Source organism: Cherax quadricarinatus, chromosome 28 (assembly GCF_038502225.1).
Source record: "Cherax quadricarinatus isolate ZL_2023a chromosome 28, ASM3850222v1, whole genome shotgun sequence".
Taxonomy (NCBI): Eukaryota; Metazoa; Arthropoda; class Malacostraca; order Decapoda; family Parastacidae; genus Cherax; species Cherax quadricarinatus.
This window is the reverse complement of record NC_091319.1, coordinates 2,752,764-2,766,643: the sequence shown is the minus strand read 5'-3', so window position 1 is coordinate 2,766,643 and position 13,880 is coordinate 2,752,764. Positions and strand designations below refer to the sequence as shown.

Below are 13,880 nucleotides of genomic sequence, written 5' to 3'. Positions count from 1 at the left end.
AATCTTTTCACAAAACGACCAGCAAGTAGACAGTGGCACGCAGTCTCTTAATATTTACGAACGGTGACCAGGAGGATCCAGTGAGCATTCTTTAAGCTTATATTAGTTTAAGCAGTAGTGGCATGTTTTCCATAATTAAAAAATAAAAAAATAAGCTGACAAGCACAAAATAATCTAAACGAGCTACAGAAGAACTCAAAGACTTAATATTTACATTAAGAAATGCTGAATGTATTGGAGACGGCGTCTCCGGTCGAGAGGAGATAAAGACACAACCACAAGACTTCACATGCCTACGAAGGAAGTGACGGGGAAAATATTCTACAGTTATGTAGAAGGAAAATACAAATGGCTTTAGTTACAGCCTAAGGAATAAAAGATCCTTGTATAGTGTTGTACAATAATGGAATAGATTAGAAAACTAGATAGCGAGTGATACAACACAAGGAGATTTAAAACTAGACTATGTAAATTAAAATACAGAAGACAGAACACTAGAAAAATAGATCTGTTCCTGTATCCACTAATAAAGAAAACAGGAAGTCAGGAGAAGATCTCGTTTTCTGTATCCACTAATACAGAAAACAGGACGTCAGGAGAAGATCTCGTTTTCTGTATCCACTAATACAGAAAACAGGACGTCAGGAGAAGATCTCGTTTTCTGTATCCACTAATACAGAAAACAGGACGTCAGGAGAAGATCTCGTTTTCTGTATCCACTAATACAGAAAACAGGACGTCAGGAGAAGATCTCGTTTTCTGTATCCACTAATACAGAAAACAGGACGTCAGGAGAAGATCTCGTTTTCTGTATCCACTAATACAGAAAACAGGACGTCAGGAAAAGATCTCGTTTCAAGTATCCACTAATACAGAAGACACTTACCCTTCATTTCCTGATAACTGACTGTTCCTTGCACGTACATTTAGACAGCTCACCCTGAAATACCCGAAATAAACGTATGCTCGGGAATGCAATACGATCGTTCGAAGGTAAACGTACATCATGGCTTTAAGGCTGGACGTGTGCTTCGTGTTTTTCAATATGCCGGGTAAACATGGCGTTTTAAACATGTGAAGGAAACATGGGCATGTTGTTAATTAATCACAGGTACGGTGTTTTAAATATGTGAGGCAAGCATGGGTGTGTTGTTAATCACGAGTAAGGTGTTTAAACATGCGAGGTAAACATGGGCATGTTGTTAATCACGAGTAAGGTGTTTTAAGGATGAGGTTTAAACAGGGTATGTTGTTAATCACGAGTAAGGTGTTTTAACATGCGAGGTAAACATGGGTATGTTGTTAATCACGAGTAAGGTGTTTAAACATGCGAGGTAAACATGGGCATGTTGTTAATCACGAGTAAGGTGTTTAAACATGCGAGGTAAACATGGGCATGTTGTTAATCACGAGTAAGGTGTTTAAACATGCGAGGTAAACATGGGTATGTTGTTAATCACGAGTAAGGAAACATGGGTAAACATGCATAAGCATGAGGTAAACATGGGCGTTGTTAATCACGAGTTGGTTAAATCAGGAAATAGTTGTTAATCACGAGTAAGGTGTTTAAACATGCGAGGTAAACATGGGCATGGTGTTAATCGCGGGAGGGCAGATTGTTTGGTGCCAAGCGATGCTTAAAGTTGATAGCGTGTGCAACATATCTTTCCGTCGCTTCCTCGCTACGTAGGTTACGTTATACTTACGATCTCATCTGTGTTTTTCAATTATTACGGAAATCCCCATACTCCTTCTGCTGCTTCCACTGTCTCTTGATCCTCCTGCTTCCTTTTACTGTTTCTTCCCTCTCCTGTGTCCTTTCACCGTCTCATGATTGTTATTTCTTCCTCTCACTATCCCTTGCTTTTTCTCTTTCTCTTGTCTCATCGTCTCCTGCTTCTAATCTCGTTCTCTCACCGTCCCCTTGTTTCTACTCCCTTTCCATTTCTTACTTCCTTCTCTTTCTTTCTCTCACATTCTCCTGCATCTACTTTCTCCTTCCATCAGCCTCTGCTTCTCCTCTATCTTTCTCTTACATTCCCTGGCTTCTTTCCCTTTCTCTCACTTTCTCCTGCGTCTACTCTCTCTCTGTCTCTCTCTCTCTGTCTCTCTCTCTCTATCTCTGTCTCTCTCTCTCTCTCTCTCTCTCTCTCTCTCTCTCTCTCTCTCTCTCTCTCTCTCTCTCTCTCTCTCTCTCTCTCTCTCTCTCTCTCTCTCTCTCTCTCTCTCTCTCTCTCTCTCTCTCTCTCTCTCTCTCTCTCTCTCTCTCTCTCTCTCTCTCTCTCTCTCTCTCTCTCTCTCTCTCTCTCTCTCTCTCTCTCTCTCTCTCTCTCTCTCTCTCTCTCTCTCTCTCTCTCTCTCTCTCTCTCTCTCTCTCTCTCTCTCTCTCACTCTCTCTCTCTCTCTCTCTCTCTCTCTCTCTCTCTCTCTCTCTCTCTCTCTCTCTCTCTCTCTCTCTCTCTCTCTCTCTCTCTCTCTCTCTCTCTCTCAGAGATGTTTGCATTTCATCCAGTAAATATTTTAGATCTATAAAACATTTTTCAGGATTCCAGTCTCGCTAAGGCTTTTAGAAATCGGGATAAATCGGAAACAAATACTTCAACTCCTGCCTACGCTTTCGTATGTTCCTATCCCAAACTTCCTGGACTCTCCTTCCAGTCTCCCCTCATCAGACTTCTTATACTCTCCTTCCAGTCTCCCCTTATCAGATTTCATGTACTCTCCTTCCAGTCTTCCCCCCATCAGACTTCAAGTACTCTCCTTCCAGTCTTCCCCTCATCAGACTTCATGTACTCTCCTTCCAGTCTCCCCTCATCAGACTTCATGTACTTTCCTTCCAGTCTCCCCTCATCACACTTCATGTACTCTCCTTCCAGTCTCCCCTTATCAAACTTTTTATACTCTCCCTCCAGTCTCCCCTCATCAAACGTCTTATACTCTCCTTCCAGTCTCCCCTCATCAGACTTCATGTACTCTTCTTCCAGTCTCCCCTCATCAAATTTCCTGTACTCTGCTTCCACTCTCCACTTCACCAAGCCTCCTGCTTTCGTCTTAGATTCTTTCCTCTAGCTTCTATTATTCTTCTTCACCTTCTCACCTGCCATAACACCAAGGGGTCATCGGACCCTCAAAACAAAAACAATAATTAGGATATTGCAACTAATTCGAACCATTTTCTCAATGGTTTAAAGTCACTACGGTTTATAAATAGCAAATTGTTTTCTGGTATATTATACTTGACACCTCTCTTGGAAAGCTAACTGATGTGTGATTTCCTTGTAATGATTACCATGTCTTGTACAACCGTAATGTCCATCTATTGTGAGTAGCGGCGAGTGAACAACAAGTGGAGAGTGTGTCAGATTATTGATCTCCATGTGTCCAAGTAATTTTCTGGCAAGAGGTTCGCTTAAGTTGTAAAAACCACTGTCCTGGTGAATATTGCTGTACTGACTTTACAGTTGAATAAGATCGTGGAGATGTATTTAACAATCATGTTACTGGGGAGGACTATTTGTCTCTCTGGTTACAACGGATCTGAGCAAGTTGACGATGTTTTGAGCCCGACTTCGGCAATCCCCTGTGAAATCTGGATGGTAGTATAGTATGGGGAAGATGTGTTCGAGAGAAGAGCATTTTTCTTTAATGAACTCCAGCAGAGAAGGAGAGCTCTTAGGAAATTAACCTATAATAATACCGTATTTACTCCTGGTGTCGTGATGTGAATGGAAGAGAAGAGGTTGTTGGTCGGTGGGAATCTGAGAGACTGAAATGATTCTCTTTTGCCAGACTTGCAGTGTAAAACATCAAGAAAGACCAAAGCTTCATTAGTTTCTTCCCTGTGTGTAAACTAAATGGAAAGGTCAAGCTGATTAAGTTGGCACTGGAGGATAGAGACGTTAGATCTTCTTGAAATAATGATAAGTACGTCGTCCACGTAGAGAAGCCGAGTAATGGAAGCGAGAATGACGGTGATAAAATCATTCAGCTTCAAGATATTTCATCTGGAGGATCACCAAGTGGGGGAACTCAGAGGGTTGTCGAAGGTTCATTGGAAAAGAGAGTTCTCGTAGAAGAAGCAATTGAAACTGATCCAGACTTCAGTGAGGGGGCTACGAAGCGAGGGAAAGCAACAGGTAAATCGAGAGTCATCACTTTTCTGGTTGCAGCAGATCGATGGCTTATGAAGTGGGTACATGGGTGAAGACTGAGATTATGGTCCAGGCTGGAGAGATTCTAGTTCTTAATGCTGATGTTTCGGAGGCGGTTGAGATCTCCAGAGAGTCTGAGATTATGACGACGTATCGATCCCTCATGGCCCGGTCTTGACAATGATCCAGGACGGACGGAAACGTCGTCATTAGGTTTCTCTTCTAAGGGAGAGAAAGGCTTTGGTGAAATGGTGTCTGTCCCATTGATGAATTTAGCTTCACTTTTCATTAGAGGTCATGTAATGATGGGTAGTGCAGAATATTATTATTATTTTTGTTTTATTATTATTATTGAAACCGTATGGGTCATACAGCAGAGTATCCGTAAGAAAGCAAACTGTTAACTTTGTGAAATACCGTAGATGGTCACTCTTCCTTCCTGACTTCCCAGGCGCCTCTAACAATGTCAAGAAGGGGTCGTGTAGCCGGGACCCCCCGACCCAAAGAACCAGCTCTCAGTGGGTCAACCTCACGAACTTCTAAGTTATCACGTCATGTCTGGATAAAGTTTTTCATCGGAACTGAACACTGTCCCAACGACCAACTATTCCACAATAAAGAGCAAGTGTGTTTCACTATTGTCGTCAGAACGACATTGATTTCCAGCTCAGGTGAGTCATTAGCATTGCATATAAATACTGTTGTATACCCGAGGATAGAAACTGTAATATCACACCGTCGTGAAAGGTAAGTCATTATATTTTGATAACGCAGTTGTCGTCTTGAGGGGGATTCGACATCCAGGGTCATTAACTCATGTTAATGTAGACAAGAGCAGTGTTGTCTAATATTTACAAACTAAGAAGCGATGCCCACCCCAGCGCATCTGGAAGCTGTCCCTATCAGAATATTTTTATTAATAGTAAGAATACACATAGGGAACTGTATGAAGTTAATACACAGGTGAAGAGTAATGTTTTATTGCTATATTTCGCCTAGTATAGATCATTATAAAGTCCCGTAGCTCTATGCTAGAGCACTCAGCTCACACGTTGAAGTCCGTGGTTCGATCCTTTGTACGGGTGAAAATATAAGGACGTGTTTCCTTAAGACACCTGCTGTCCCTGTTCACCTATTAGTAAAATAGGTACCTGGGTGTTAGTTGACTGATGTGGGTCGCATCCTGGGGACAAAACTGACCTAATTTGCTCGAAATGCTCTACATAACAAGGGGCTTTCTGTATAGTAGTATGTCAGTGATGTCAGCTATGGTCTGTATACCTTGTACATGTACTTGTAGAAATAAAGATTATTATTATTATTATTATTATTATTATTATTATTATTATTATTATTATTATTATTATTATTATTATTATTATTAATGATAAAGTTCTACACAGAGTGATACTTACTCACAGTAAGTACTTTTTCTGTACTTTCCTGTATCTAAAATGAAATTAAACCCAACTTTGGGTCTGATTTTTCACTTAATTGACTTTATGCCAGTAATATTTGTACCAGGATACACAACACCTACAAACTGACTTATAAAGTACACGTGCAAGACTTCGGTCTCTTTACTGTTGAAACGTCGTCGCCAGTAGAGATACCCAGGTGCTGCACGAGCTACGTATTCACCAACAATTTTCCAACTCGAGTTTTTGGAGATAAATGGTATAAAATACCGACACGGTGGAAAAATAAACACTGTTTCCCCACACAGTGGCCTTTATCAAGTCACAAACAGATCTACCTGGGTAAAGATCAGATCAGGTAGATTCGTCCTGGCCCGGATCTTCTCTATGTGGCAAACCATAGTAAAGAGTACGTGAGTATATATAGGGTGGGGCGTCAGGTGGAGAATGTTTGGCAGGATGGATCTGAGACGGAACTGCAAGGAACTACCGAGAATGTTTGGTAGCTTGGATCTGAGACAGACCTACACTCATGTAATCTTTACCCAGATAGATCTGTTTGTGACTTGTGTTGATGTTCCCAACTCGAGTCATTCAATGATTCATTAATAAATCATTGAATTTCGTGTGGTTTTTTTTCCCTGTGTGTAAATTCCCTCGCGTATTCATTGTATAACACGAGATCTTGCTTTAAATCCTTAAATCTGGAAGAGATTATTATTATTATTATGAAGGTCACACAGGACGCAGGCAGAGACCTTAATGACCGTGGTAATAGTTACGTCATTAACCTGATGATCGAAGCTGAGGAAGATATTAATGATCCATACCATAGTCGCTCTCTGCCTCCCACTATACCTCACTTGCCACGATTATTATTATAATTTATTATTATTATTATTATTATTATTATTATTATTATTATTATTATTATTATTATTATTATTATTATTGTTGTTGTTGTTGTTGTTGTTTTGTTAAGGAAACACGAAAATCTTAAGGGGTCATATCATGCACAGTCTGGGGATGGAAGGCAATCAGATTTGATCCCAAGAATGGGATAGCTTCTATACCCTGGATCAAGAGCCCTTCACCAGCATCAAGGCCCCCCACTCCCTTTAAAGGTAAAGATAATTAGAATTTCAAATACTACGCAAAAAAATATGGCTATGTACTTGTCAGAGTGGTTTAATGTATTCTTTTATTACGAAGATTTCCCTTTATCACGAATGTAAGACTTCGCTTGAGCGTCTGACGAAGATTTAGTTGTGAGGTGTTGCAGGCAGATGGGAGTGACGTGAATTGTTTTAAATTTGTGTGCGAGGGCTATTTGAGGTAGATTGTGTGGGGATTGTGTTGTGTTGTGGCATGTGGTTATCCTTAGTGGAAGACTCCTGTCAGGTAGACGCTTGGTTGTGTGTGTGTGTGTGTGTGTGGAGGGAGGAGAAAGGGATAGATAGATAGATAGTTAGATAGACATATAGACAGATAGATAGATAGATAGTTAGATAGACATATAGATAGATAGACAGATAGATAGAGAGAGAGGTGAGAGAGAGAGAGAGAGAGAGAGAGAGAAAGAGAGAGAGAGAGAGAGAGAGAGAGAGAGAGAGAGAGAGAGAGAGAGAGAGAGAGAGAGAGAGAGAGAGAGAGAGAGAGAGAGAGAGAGAGAGAGAGAGAGAGAGAGAGAGAGAGAGAGAGAGAGAGAGAGAGAGAGAGAGAGAGAAGTTACATAGGTATCCTGACGGGTGAGGCAGGGAGAGAGAGAGAGAGAGAGAGAGAGAGAGAGAGAGAGAGAGAGAGACAGCAGGACCTCCCAGCAGTTGTGACACACAGTGCCTGGTGTGCGGACGGTGTCAGCCTCCCTCCCCAGCGTGTGTATATATATATGTGTGTGTGTGTGCCTGGCACTCAGTTAGCCTCCGGGACTTACCATAACTTTCGAGGATTACTGTATATCACTACATCAACAGAGTGGCCACAGCCTCCTCTCAGTCATCCCGTTACTGCAGCATCCCACTTTTTACCTAATTTTGGTAAGTTAATAAATTCTCGCAAACTTCTTGAGAATTAAATTTTGATGCAATTCCAACTGCAGTAATTCCCCCTCCCTCCCTCATCCCCCCCTTCCATTATTTTCTCGCCTTTCCACCTAAATTTATATACATTTTTTCTACCTTAGTCTAAAATTGGACGACTAAACTTCCATTATTTTTCTCTGGTAACTGGAGATAAAGCATTTAGTGGGTAATTATACTTTTTTTAATGTCGCGAAAATTGAGGGTAGAACAGTGCGAATATTTCAGTGTTTTTTATTCATTTTTAATTTCATTTCTTGTTTCAAAAATTGTAGGAGTGAAGCGGTAATATATATATTTTTTTAGCAGGTACGCGTCAGTTTGCCGCAAATAATTTTTCGACTATTACATAGTCTGTCCTCTCCAAATTAATACGTACACCCGGGAAAAAAATATATATAGGTATAATACACAGGGTATATTCCAGATTTGTTTTTCTCGATGTATATGGGTCGGTATGTGTGTATATGTGTGTGTGCCTGTTTGTATATACATATTTTAAATCTTATTTTATCGATTAAAGTATTCTTGAATGTTACTGCAGAGGTGAACTAACTCTTAATGACCCACGTTCAACCGATAGACTTAAAACCTACATACTCACCAGGAAGAATTAATTCAGAACTCGACAATAGATGATTGAAAATATATCTATCAGGGTCTAAAGGTCGAGCCACCAAACTGCACCATTCCATAAGGACTTTCAAACTGCAGCCAATTTAACTTCCTGTCTCTAAAATTAAACTCCCGCTAACTACTGTCCCTGAATACCTTCAAAGATATTACCTCGCTCGCAATCCAACAGTACGTAAATAAGACGATAGCCCTTGCTATTACATAATAAGCTTTCCTGTGATGATGATGATGATGATGATGATGATAACGATAATAATAATAATAATAATAATAATAATAATAATAATAATAATAATAATAATAATAATAATAATAATAATAATAATCAAGCCCTTTGTACTCAAAACCTCCCTTTCAACTCTATCTCGTATGTTCAATTCACTTCCGTCTATCTGCCCCAGAATTATGCCCCCCATTGATCAACCTATCCTTCTAGATAACCAGACCATCTCATCAACTCACTCTCTGCCGCTTGTGATTGTTACTGTGTAATGGTACACAGTATTCTCTCATTTTTTTTAATTATGATCTGCATAAATTCAAACAACGTATTGATTTAAAGAAAGACATCTCTACTGCCTCAAGCTTCACATCTCCTCTGCCTCCAGCCTCACATCTCCACTGTCTTCAACCTCACATCTCTACTGCCTCCAGTCTCACATCTCTACTGCCTCCAGCCTCAAATCTCTACTGTCTCCAGCCTCAAATCTCTACTGTCTCCAGCCTCACCTCTCCTCTGCCTCCAGCCTCACATCTCTACTGTCTTCAACCTCGCATCTCCACTGTCTCCAGCCTCCTCCTCCTCCCCGCTGCAACTTCTAAAGTCCATATCTCACACCCATGCATGTATTTTAAGAACCACACCCAACACCCATGTATACATAATAGGAACCATACACACTCATACACACGTATGGTAGAAAGTACACCAGTTTCCATAAACATTGCACGTGTCTTTTAACCAGATAGCATTGTATTGCATTTCATAACCTTCTTAATCCGTGAAGCTCTTTCAGAATATTGTGTGGTGTAAGCTCGACCCTCCTTCCGATAATCCCTGCCTGGTCTCTATATTTTCTAAGGAGAAAAATATCAGCTCTGCGTCTCACTAACATCTAAATGTTTAATTTTGTCTTCTGTGTTGACATGTGAGATAATAACAGAATTATATGGCATTATTTAACATAGGATTTGATGCGATGTGGTTAACATGTCAAGCTGCAGACGAATAGTAATAATAATAATAATAATAATTATTATTATTATTATTATTACTTTTTTTTTTATTTATTATAATTATATAATTATAATAATAATAATAATAATAATAATAATAATAATAATAATAATAATAATAATAATAATTATTGTTATTATTATTATTATTATTATTATTATTATTATTATTATTATTATTATTATTATTATTATTTAACACGGTGTCTGTCTCCAACCTGGGTAAGGTAACCCAGGAGAAAACACATTCACCATCACTTATTCAATCACTGTCTTGCCAGAAGCGTGAAGACATCACAGCTCAGATGACTTCAGATTGCAACATCCTCACCTCTCCTGCAGAGTGCAGGCACTCTACTTTCTATCTCCAAGATTCAAGTCCGGCTAACCGGCTTTCTTGAATACCTCCATAAATGTTACCTTGCTCACACTCCAACAGCACGTCTGGTCATGGGAAATCACTTGCCTCTACTCACTCCTACCTAACACGCTCACACATGCCTGTCAGATATTCAAGCCTCGTGCTCTCAAAACCTCCTTTATATACCCAAATTTTGTACGCTTGTGAAGGGTAGAAATGGAGGCTCTATTGAATGAGACAAAGCTGTGGTGCAGGCTCGATTCTCCGTCCCCTGAAGGTACCTCAATCATATGTCTCTCCGTGACGAAATACATAGATGTCTTAACTATAAGGTAAATCTTAACATTAACCAGAACCTGGGTTAATTAACCTCCAGGCTACTTAAGTTGAGCATAACCCGTTGTCATTATATTCATTGGGAAACGCTAAGCCTGTATGGGTCTTACATCGCCTAGAGGTAACGGGTGAAAAATCAGGTTGAATACGAGGAGAGAACGGCTCCAGTATCTTGGATCAAGTCTTCCACCAGCATCAAGGCGAGGAGGCACAAGCAGGACTCCTCAGAAATTCCTTAAAGACTAGGGGAAAAAATCTTGCCGCTTATTATGACTGTGGTGGGGAAAGTAGGGACAAGAGAAGATGGATTACAACGTTGAATTAAAAAAAAAAAGAGAGTCTTGAGTTTTGTAACTTGTTTAAAGAGATGGAGTTGAGAGAATATTACTTCTTAACGGGATGGATAGTTCCTCTCGTCGACCCAGCAAGATGGAAGGGATGCCAAGGTAGCAGCAGAGAAGAATCACTTGGTTAGACACACGTTAACTGTGGGGGGAATGTTGTAGCTAGTTAGGAGGGAGAGTAACCTTCGTGTGTGGGATCAGAAGGTATTTGTAATTATACATTTTGTAGCTACAAGAACAGAGATGTGTGCTCGTAGTGTACATCTTCAGTGTTGTAGCTACAAGAACACAGTTTTGTTCATGGTGTTCCAGCTTCGGTGTTTCATTCAAAATTCATGTACTGTTCCAGTGGTTATATTAGCTAGTAGCTCCTCCAGGGATCCACTGAGTCTTCCCACCACTCTTTAAAGAAAACTATTTATAACACAGTGGCCATTTCCCACTTGGGTGACGACATATATATATATATATATATATATATATATATATATATATATATATATATATATATATATATATATATATATATATATATATATATATATATTATTTTTATTTTATTATCACACTGGCCGATTCCCACCAAGGCAGGGTGGCCCGAAAAAGAAAAACTTTCACCATCATTCACTCCATCACTGTCTTGCCAGAAGGGTGCTTTACACTACAGTTTTTAAACTGCAACTTTAACACCCCTCCTTCAGAGTGCAGGCACTGTACTTCCCATCTCCAGGACTCAAGTCCGGCCTGCCGGTTTCCCTGAATCCCTTCATAAATGTTACTTTGCTCACACTCCAACAGCACGTCAAGTATTAAAAATCATTTGTCTCCATTCACTCCTATCAAACACGCTCATGCATGCCTGCTGGAAGTCCAAGCCCCTCGCACACAAAACCTCCTTATATATATATATATATATATATATATATATATATATATATATATATATATATATATATATATATATATATATATATATATATACATATATATATATATATATATATATATATATATATATATATATATATATATATATATATATATATATATATGTCGTGCCGAATAGGCAGAACTTGCGATCGATCTTGGCTTAAATAGCAACGCTCATCTTGCCATATAGGACAAGTGAAAATTTGTGTATGCAGTAATTTCGCCAAAATTATTCTGAACCTAACGAAAAAAATATATTTTACTATATTTGTTTAGTATTAAATTATTGTAAACAAATCTAAAATATATTTAGTTGGGTTAGGCTAAAATAAATTGCGCTTGTTGTAATAAGGTTAGGTAAGTTTTCTAAGATTCTTTTGGTGCAAAATTACAAATTTTTACATTAACATTAATGAAAAAAATATACCTTTAAACGTATAAGAGAAAATTTCAGAAAGGAATTAATTTTAAATGAGTTCTTGCTAATTGACCAGTTTTACATATTCGGCACGACATATATCTATATATATATATATATATATATATATATATATATATATATATATATATATATATATATATATATATATATATATATATATATACATATATATATATATATATATATATATATATATATATATATATATATATATATATATATATATATATATATATATATATATGTATATATATATATATATATGTATATATATATATATATATATATATATATATATATATATATATATGTATATATATATATATATATATATATATATATATATACATGTATATATATATATATATATATATATATATATATATATATATATATATATATTAAAATGAATTTTGTATATATTTCTTGAATCACCTTAAATATAGTGAAATGAATGTATATGTTAGGGTTTGCGAGTCATACACATGTACTGTATTATTTAGTGCTAAAAAGGGGATGTATAACTTACTCTGTATGTTTATAGTGTGGATTTGTGGTGTATTTTTGTATGGTTGTATTGTGGATACGTGGTTTATTATTATAGGGTTATGTTGTGGCCTGTGTACTAAATCGCTATGTTACAACGTGTGTAGCGGCTAGCAAGGTTACAGCGTCGTGTACTGCAGGGTTACAACATGCGTCTGATGTGTATATCAGGTTAACAGCGTATGACTTATTTTGTATTATGCAGTTATATGTTGTGTTTTGTAGAGTTACATGGAATGTGTGGTGTGTATTGCAGGATTATAGCGTATATATGTGGCGTATTACACGGTTACAGCATGTGTAAGTTGTGTATTGCACGGTTATATTGTGTGTAAGTTGTGTATTACAGGGTTATATCGTTTGTAAGTTGTGTATTACAGAGTTATAACTTGTGTATTACAGGATTATTACAGAGTCTGTAAGTTGTGCATTACAGGGCTATAACGTGTGTATGTTGTGTATTACAGAATGATTACAGCTTGTGTAAGGTGCGTATTATAGAGCTATAACGTGTGTAAGATGCCTATTACAGGGTTATAACGTGTGTAAACTGAGTATTACAGAGTTATAACGTGTGTAAGTTGTGTGTTACTGGGTTATAACGTCTGTAAGCTGCGTGTTACAGGGTTATAACGTGTGTAAACTGAGTATTACAGAGTTATAACGTGTGTAAGTTGTGTGTTACTGGGTTATAACGTCTGTAAGCTGCGTGTTACAGGGTTATAACGTGTTTAAACTGAATATTACAGAGTTATAACGTGTGTAAGCTGTATGTCACAGAACGATTATAGCATGTGAATGTGGTTTATTGCAAGGTCACGTCATGTTTACAGTTTGTTGTGCAGTGTTATAGCGAGTGTATGTGGTGTGTCAGGGTGTATATTTTCTCCATATATTTTACAGCGTGTGTCCGTTACAAATGGAATGTGAGTGGTGCCAAATCCCGTCATGGAATCAAAAGCTGGGAAAATACGGCTGACATTATTGACCAAAAACTCCCAAAAATGAAGAATAAATTCATGTATTCGGAAAAAATAACAATATTTATGTTCCACTGTTCGGGTTTGGGGATTGTAAACCCACACATCTGACGACACTTTTTCGCTTTTGGGTCCACGATAGTTCCTTCTTGGGCACCCAGCACTTCTTTTTGAGCCCACAGCACTTTCTTGTTGGGCCCTAACGCTTTTTATTGGCCCCCCAATACTCCCTCTTGGGCCCCTTAACACTCCCTTTTGAGCCCCTAACACTTCCATTTGGGCCTCCAACACTTCCATTTGGACCCTAACACGAAATAGATTAATTGGTGTCTGAGTTCCACCTCACCAGATCTGCAACGATAACTAAATTAAAACTTCAATAATACTGTTGAATTAGTGAGGACAGCACATGACAACACCTC

At 38.1% G+C, this 13,880-nt stretch overlaps 1 protein-coding gene across 1 annotated transcript in view; it reads left to right on the top strand.

Moving 5' to 3' along the window:
• Positions 1 to 7,406: 7,406 nt before the first annotated feature.
• LOC138853311 (kin of IRRE-like protein 2) overlaps positions 7,407 to 13,880 on the top strand; it is a 217,184-nt gene continuing 210,710 nt past the window's right edge. The window contains exon 1 of the mRNA XM_070089314.1: positions 7,407 to 7,605. The gene's annotated coding sequence lies outside the window, so the exon portion shown is untranslated. The remainder of the gene's footprint in view (positions 7,606 to 13,880) is intronic.